We start from the raw sequence: 8554 nt of genomic DNA on the forward strand, positions 1-8554 counted from the left end.
GCTGGTCCTGCCCCTCCCCGTACCCAGTTAGGACAGTGGGTCTGACGTGTCTCCACCTTCTCATCTCACCCTTAACTTCAAAGGGTCCCCAAAGCTTTCACAACTCTCACGCTTCTCCCTCACTGTCATTGGGAATCTCCTCCATTCTAGGGCTTCAAAATTTCCCCAGGTGCAGTGGCAGGAGGATCACCTGAGGTCAGGAGTTCGAGACCAGCCTGGCCAACATGGTGAAACCCCGTCTCTACTAAAAATACAAAAATTAGCTGGGTGTGGTGGTGGGCGCCTGTAGTCTCAGCTACTTGGGAGGCTGAGGCAGGAGAATCGCTTGAACCTGGGTGGTGGATGTTGCAGTGAGCCAAGATCGCGCCATTGCACTCCAGCTTGGGCAACAGAGTAAGACTCTGTCTCGAAAAAAAACAAAAACAAAACAAAAAAAATCCGTATCTTCATGGGAGACCTTTCTCACCACACTGCTTCCTCATGGTCATCTCTGAAAACAACCCCAGGAACCAGAGCGCCCCATAGTAACTTGGGCTCCGCCGTGTGATACTGTCCTCGGAAGCTGACCAACCTGATGCAGACATGTGATAGAAGATCATCTCTGGGTCAATAAGCACATGAAAAGATGCTCAACATAGTTAACTATCAGGAAATGCAAACCAAACCCATGGTGAGATACCACTTCGCATTTGCTAGGATATTTAAAATTGGAAAGATAAATAATAACAAGGATGTGGATTTTTTTTTTTTTTTTTTGAGACAGGGTCTCACTCTGTCACCCAAGCTGGAATGCAGTGGCGCCTGCAGCCTTGAACTCCCAGGCTCAGTGATCCTCCTACCTCAGCCTCCTGAGTAGCTGGGACCACAAATGTGTGCCACCCTGCCCAGATAATGTTTTTTGGTAGAGATGGGGTTTTGCCATGTTACCCAGGCTAGTCTCAAACTCCTGGGCTCAAGTCATCCTCCCACCTCAGCTTCCCAAAGTGCTGGGATTATAGGCGTGAGACATCGTGCCCAGCCTTGATGTTTGGCTATCCTTCCAAAGCTCTATCAACCAGGTTCTCTTCTCTCACGATTCTCTCTGCTAATGATGACTCTGTAGCCCGGAAATCATGAGGAATGGCAAGTCCATAAACTTCTGCCAACTGAGTTGCTCAGAGCTGCCCAGTTTCAACTCTTTTGAGACCCTTCCTTGGATTTTCTGAATCACCCCATAACACCCCAATAAACCCATCATTTTGATTTGTATATCCACACCCACTTCCCTCCAGCCCCACCCCCTCCCTAACCTCTGCCAACCACTAATATTTTCCATTTCTATAATTGTGTCATTTTAAGAGGGTTTTTAATAAACAGAACCATGCAGTTCTGTAACCTTTGGGGGCTGGCTTTTTTCCCTCAGCATGATTCCCTGGAGATTCATCCTGGTTGTTTTGTGTATGGGTAGTGTGTTCCTTTTTATTTATTTTTTATTTTATTTTAATTTTTTTGAGATGGAGTCTCACTCTGTTGCCTAGGCTGGCATGCAGTGGTGTGATCTCAATCACCACAACTTCTGTCTCCTGGGTTCAAGCGATTCTCCCACCTCAGCCTCCTGAGTAGCTGAGATTACAGGCATGCACCACCATGCCCGGCTAATTTTTGTATTTTTAGTAGAGAGGGGTTTCACCATGTTGGTCCGGCTGGTCTCGAACTCCTGACCTTAAGTGATCCACCCGCCTCAGCCTCCCAAAGTGCTGGGATTACAGGCATGAGCCACTGTGCCTGGCACATGTTTCATTTTTATAAGAAACTGCCAAACTGTTTTCCAGAGTGGCTGTATGATTTTACATTCTCACCAGACATATATAATTGATCAGTTTCTCTGCATTCTCACTAGCATTTGGTGTTGTCCTTATTTTTCATTTTTTCCATTCTGAGAGGAGTGCAGTGATATCTCATTGTGGTTTTAATTTGCATTTCCCAAATGGCTAATAATAATGTTGAACATCTATTCATGTGCTTATTTGCCTTCTGTATATCCTCTTCAGTGAAATCTCTTCATGTCTTTTGCCCATTTTCTAATTCTATTCTTGTTTTTTTGCTGTTGAGTTTTGAGAGTGCTTCATATTTCTAGTTACTAGTCCTTTTGTCAGGTATGTGGTTTGCAAATATTTTCTCCCAGTCTGTAGCTGTAGCTTGTCTTTTTATCCTCTTTACAAGGTCTTTTGCAGAGCAAAAGCTTTTAATTTTGACAAAGTCCAATATATAAATGTTTCCTTTTATGAATCATGTTTTGGGGGCTAAGTTTAAGAGCTCTTTGCCTCACTCTAGATCCCAAATGTTTTCTCCTGTGCTTCTTTTTTTTTTTCTAAATTTTTTATAGAATTGTTTTTAAAATATGAAATGCTTCACAAATTTTTATATCATCCTTACATGGGGCCATGCTAATCTACTCTGTATCATTCCAGTTTTGGTTTATGTGTTGCCAAAGTGAGCAGAAAGTCTTATGGTCTTATGTTTACATTTTAGTCTGAGGTCTTTTTTTTTTTTTTTTTTTTAGACAGGATTTTGCTCTGTCACCCAGGCTGGAATGCAGTGATGCAGTCATAGCTTGCTGCAGCCTCCATCACCCAAGCTCAAGCGATCCTTCCACCACAACCTCTGTAGTAGCTGGGACTGCAAGTGTGCCCCACAATGCTCAACAAATTTTTGTGTTTTTTGTAGAGACAAGGTCTTGCCATGTTGGTCTCAAACTTCTGGCCTCAAGTGATCCTCACTCCTTGGCCTCCTAAAGTGTTAGGATGACAGGCGTGAGCCACCACGTCTGGCGCTGAGGTCCATTTTAAGTTAATTTTTGTACAATATATGAGACTTATGTCAAAGTTTTGTTGTTTGGTTGATTTTGGGGCCTATAGATGTCCAGTTGCTTCAGCACCATTTGTTGAAAAGACTTGTCTCCATTGATTGCTTTTGCACCTTTGTCAAAAATCAGCAGTCAAAAATAGTTGTGTGGCTCTGTTTCCGAGTTCTGTGTTCTGTTCCATTGATCTGTGTGCTATTCCTGGGCCAGAACCACACTGTGACCATATAACAGGTTTTGAACCTAGGTAGACTGATTTTTCTCTAAAATTAGCTAAATTTTAATAAACCATCTAAAATTACTCTAGCTATTCTAGTTCCTTTGCCTTTCCACATAAATTTTAGAAAAGTTTTGTCAATATTTGCAAGAAATAGATTTTGTTGGAATTTTGATAGAAAGTGTGCCAATATGGGAATAATTGACAACTTTATTATGTTTAGTCTTCCAACCCATGAACACAGTTTTACCTCTCAGTTTATTTAGATATTCTTTGATTTCCTTCATCAGCATTTTATAGTTTTCAGCATAGAAATCCTATACATGTTTTGTTAGATTTCCACCCAAATGTTGCATGTTTTGAGTTATTATAAATGGTATTTTATTTTTAATTTTGGTTTCCATATGTTCGTTAGTATATAGATTCTAGGAATTTTGTGTGTGTGTGTGTGTGTGTGTGTAGATTCTTTGGGACTTTCTACCACATCATTGTATCATCTGCAAATACAGACCATTTTATTTTTGCCTTTCTGAAATGTGTGCCTTTTCTTTTCTTTTCTTTCTTGCCTGTTACACTGCCTAGAATGTTCAGTTATATGTTGAATAAGAGTGGTGAGAGTGGACATCCTTGCCTTGTTCCCAATCTTAGAAAGAAAGCATTCCATTTTTCACCATTAAGTATAGTATTAAATGCAGGGTTTTGTAGATGTTCTTAATCAAATTCAGGAAGTTCCCTCCATTCCTAGTTTTCTGAGGGTTTTTGAGACTCTGAGATTTGTTTCTAATGGAGCTACAAGCTGTAGAGAACTTTATGAAATTGAATACATCCTAGTACAGCCACTTTATATCCAAACTGTTAAGAGTTTTGTGTTAGAGAAACCGTCAACCTTATATGAGAAGATTATTCGTGTGTGTTAGAATTTGCATCTTAGAGAAAACCCTCATTTTAGAATTGGGTTGAGAAGAAGAACAAGACATTGGGTTTATTAATTGCAACTTTTGGCACAACAGTTAGAGCATTTATTTGCATCAAGGTTACATTACTGGGAAATTCATCTTACAGTAAAAAAGGTGAATAAAATATTTTTTTCATAAGAATTAATGTAGAAGGGCTGGATATATTTCCAGACACCCACAGTCCAAACTTTCTATCTATTGACACAATTCACAAACCAATGGAATGACACAGAATGAATTAAGTGAGAAATAAAAGATCATATGATCATTTTACAGTGTTCTCCCTGGGATTCACGGAAGAATTAGGAAGCTACACTAGGTGCAGGTGCTACCAAAGTTAGCAGTCATTATAGTGTATCCCTGAGAGTCTGAGTCCAGTGAGGTTTGGGGTGGAATGGAAGAACCACCTGCCTCTGCCCCATCTCTACATCCCCTGCTGAGACTTAGAAACAAATACTGCACTCTGAGAATGCTCCAAAAACCTCCACCTTTCTTCTTTTTCCTTTTTTTTTTTTTTTTTGTTTGGAGATGGAGTCTCACTCTCTCGATCAGGCTGGAGTGCAGTGGCACAATCTTGGCTCACTGCAGCCTCCATCTCCTGGTTCAAGAGATTCTCATGCCTCAACCTCCCACATAGCTGGGACTACAGGTGCGCACCACCATGCCTAGATAATTTTTGTATTTTTAGTAGAGACAGGGTTTCACCATGTTGGCCAGGCTGGTCCTGAACTCCTGGCCTCAAGTGATCTGCCCGCCTCAGCCTCCCAAAATGCTGGGGTTACAGGCATGAGCCACCATACCCGGCCAAACCTCCAGCTTTCTCAGGAGCTCTTGAGATGGTAAAGAAGGAATGAAGTGGAGATCCTCCTCACTGTGAACTGCAGCATTCAGCAATCCCAAGATAACATGCCTCAACTGTGCTCCAGCCGCAGCTGCTCCCAGTTTACCAACAAGGTGAGTGCAAACAATGACTTATACAGAAATTGATCCCATTTTTTATTTTTATTTTTTTTAAGAGACAGGGTCTCACTCTGTTGCCCAGTGTACTCCAGGCTGGAGTACAGAGGTGTGATCACAGTTCACTGTAACCTTGATCTCCTGGGTTCAAGGGATCCTTCTGCCTCAGCCACCTAAGAAACTGGACTACAGGTACATGCTACCATGCCCAGCTAATTTTTAAATTTTTTTTGTAGAGATGGGGATCTTACTTTGTGGCCCAGGCTGTTCTCAAACTCCTGGCCTCAAAAATTCCTCCGGCCTTGGCCTCTCAAAGTGCTGGAATTACAGATGTGAGCCACTATGCCCAGCCCTTTTAAAATTGTTTATTTTTATTTTTAGAGATGGGATCTTGCCACATTGCCTAGGCTGGAGTGCAGTGGCTATTCACAGGTGTGATTATAGCACACTGCAGCCTCCAATTCCTGGCCTCAAGCCATCCTCCCACCTCAGCCTCTTGAGTAGCTAAGATTACAGGTGCGCACTATCGCACTTGACCTGATCCATTTAAATAACTGACATTAAGTGGAAAAGGATTAGTGTATGGAACTCAGATCTGCTGTGTCCCAACCCAGTGCTTGGAACACAGTGGGTATTTAGGGACCTTGAATGAAATAATGAGGAGAATTTTATTAGCCATTCTCAATCAGAAATATGTAGTTCATTTGTAAATTGTGCACCCCCTCGCCATAAAATAAAATGTGGGATGGGATCAAGAATTTAAATCTTTGAAAGGCACTTCAGCCCTCATTTTGTCCAACCTGTATATGGAGCTAGGATCTCTTTCTGCAGTATTCACAAGTACCAATGGTCCCATCTTTGTCTGCAAAGACCTTTCCACTGATTCACAGGTCTGTTCTTTTGTTCCTTATTTTTTCTTTATATCAAACTTAAATTCTCTATCCTCCAATTCTCAAACCCCAATCTTACGCATCATGAGGCTTTTGGAGAAAACCTGCCTAATGGTCTATCTCCCTTCCTGTGTATTCAACCTCCCCTTTTCAGCTGGCATTTTGCATGAGCATTGAATCATGGTCAGGTTTTGCAGCTTGCTGGGGAAGCTCCTTACACCCCTTGTCCTTTCTTCACCTCTCACCTTCTCTCTCCTCTTCACAACCAGTCCTCTTGAAGGACACTTATTATCTCCACTTATCCCTCCCACTGCCCAACTCTCCTTAGTCTGGCCTCAACCCCAACCCGAACCCTTGAATTGCTCTATGACAGATTAGCAATGATGCACCTCAGACCTTATCTTACTGGTGGACTTGGAAGCATGGATGCATGTGACACCCTAGGCTTCTGAGGACCCTGTCTTCAGGGTCATCTGAACTGGCTTTAGGGGCTGGGCACGGTGGCTTATGCCTGTAATCTCAGCACTTCAGGAGGCCGAGGTGGGTAGATCACCTGAGGTCAGGAGTTGGAGATCAGCCTGGCCAACATGGTGAAACCCCATCTGTACTTAAAATACAAAATTGGGCTGGGTGCAGTGGCTCATGCCTGTAATCCCAGCACTGTGGGATGCCAAGGTGGGCGGATCACCTGAGGTTAGGAGTTCAGGACCAGCCTGACCAACATTGTGAAACCCCGTCTCTACTAAAAATACAAAAATTAGCCAGGCATGACGGCGGGCACCTGTAATCCCAGCTACTCGGGAGGCTGAGGCAGGAGAATCTCTTGAACCCGGGAGGCAGAGATTGCAGTGAGCTGAGATAGCACCATTGCACTCCAGCCTGGGCAACAAGAGCAAAACTCCATCTCAAAAAACAAACAAACAGCCCGGGCGCAGTGGCTCACGCCTGTAATCCCAGCACTTTGGGAGGCCGAGGTGGGCAGATCACGAGATCAGAAGATCGAGACCATCCTGGCTAACACGGTGAAACGCCATCTCTACTAAAAATACAAAAATTAGCCAGGCTTGGTGGCGGGCACCTGTAGTCCTAGCTACTCGGGAGGCTGAGGCAGGAGAATGGCGTGAACCCGGGAGGCAGAGCTTACAGTGAGCCGAGATTGCGTCTCTGCACTCCAGCCTGGATGACAGAGTGAGACTCTGTCTCAAAAACAAACAAACAGACAAACAAAATTAGCTGGGCGTGATGGCAGGTGCCTATAATCCCAGCTACTTGGGAGGCTGAGGCAGGAGAATTGCTTGAACCCACGAGGCGGAGGTTGCAGTGAGCCGAGATCGCGCCACTGCACTCCAGCCTGGGCAACAAAAGCAAAACTCTGTCTCAAAAACAAACAAAAAACTGGCTTTAGGGACATCACTCTCCTGGTTTCTTCCAACTGCTCTGGCTCCTTCGTGTCTTGTTGCCTGGCTGGTTCCTCTTCTTCTGTCCTCCCTTAAAAAACAAACAACAGGCTGGGTACGGTGGCTCACACTTGTAATCCCAGCACTTTGGGAGGCCAAAGGGGACAGATCACCTGAAGTCAGGGGTTTGAGATCAGCCTGACCAACATGGTGAAATATCGTTTCTACTGAAAATACAAAAATTAACCAGGCGTGGTGGCACATGCCTGTAGTCCCAGCTACTCGGGAGGCTGAGGCAGGACAACTGCTTGAAACTGGGAGGCAGAGGTTGCAGTGAGCCGAGATTGCACCACTGCACTCCAGCCTGGCTGACAAAGCAAGACTGTCTCAGCCGGGCACGGTGGCTCATGCCTGTAATCCCAGCACTTTGGGAGGCCGAGGTGGGCGGATCACGAGGTCAGGAGATCGAGACCATCCTGGCTAACACGGTGAAACCCCGTCTCTACTAAAAATACAAAAAATTAGCCGGGTGAGGTGGCGGGCGCCTGTAGTCCCAGCTACTCGGGAGGCTGAGGCAGGAGAATGGCGTGAACTCCAGGGGGCGGAGCCTGCAGTGAGTCAAGATCGCGCCACTGCACTCCAGCCTGGGCGACGGAGAGACTCTGTCTCAAAAAAAAAAAAAGACTGTCTCAAACAACAACAACAAATCGTACCTTAGCGATCTGTTCTGGGCCTTCTTTTCTTCTCATTTTACACACTTTTCCTAGATGACCTGTCTATACCCATAATTTCAGTTGCCAACTGTTGTGCCAATGAATCCTGAAACCATAATTCCAGGACTTGCACAGAAGAGGATTCACTATCTGTTGAATAACAAAGTGGATGAGTCTGGGTACGGTGGCTCACACCTTTAATCGCAACACTTTGGGAGGCAGAGGTGGGAGGTTCGCTTGATCCCAGGAGTTCCAGACAAGTCTGTATGACACAGTGAGACCCCGGTCTCTACAAAAAATACAAAAATGAGCTGGGCATGGTAGCTCATGCTTGTGGTCTCAGCTGCTTGGGAGGCTGAGATGGGAGACTCACCTAACCCTGGAGGTCAAGGCTGCTTGTGAGCCAGATGCCACTGCACTGCAGCCTGGACGACATGGTGAGACCCTGTCAAAAAAACAAAAAAAAAAAGATGAAACCTGTAATTTCAGTCAAAGCCTAGATGCTGAGACTCATTCTTTTCTCTTGTCCTGTTCCCAGCCTGCTCCTCTCCCTCCTCCATTTCCTGTCCTAGGTGCCAGATC

At 44.6% G+C, this 8554-nt stretch overlaps 1 non-coding gene across 1 annotated transcript; it reads right to left on the minus strand.

The window, feature by feature from the left end:
- Positions 1 to 2374: 2374 nt before the first annotated feature.
- LOC112204537 (U6 spliceosomal RNA) lies at positions 2375 to 2480 on the minus strand. Its single transcript, XR_002938169.2, has one exon. It is a non-coding gene; the product is annotated as a U6 spliceosomal RNA (small nuclear RNA).
- Between the last annotated feature and the right edge of the window lie 6074 nt (positions 2481 to 8554).

Source organism: Pan troglodytes, chromosome 11 (assembly GCF_028858775.2).
Source record: "Pan troglodytes isolate AG18354 chromosome 11, NHGRI_mPanTro3-v2.0_pri, whole genome shotgun sequence".
In the NCBI taxonomy this organism is placed as follows: Eukaryota; Metazoa; Chordata; class Mammalia; order Primates; family Hominidae; genus Pan; species Pan troglodytes.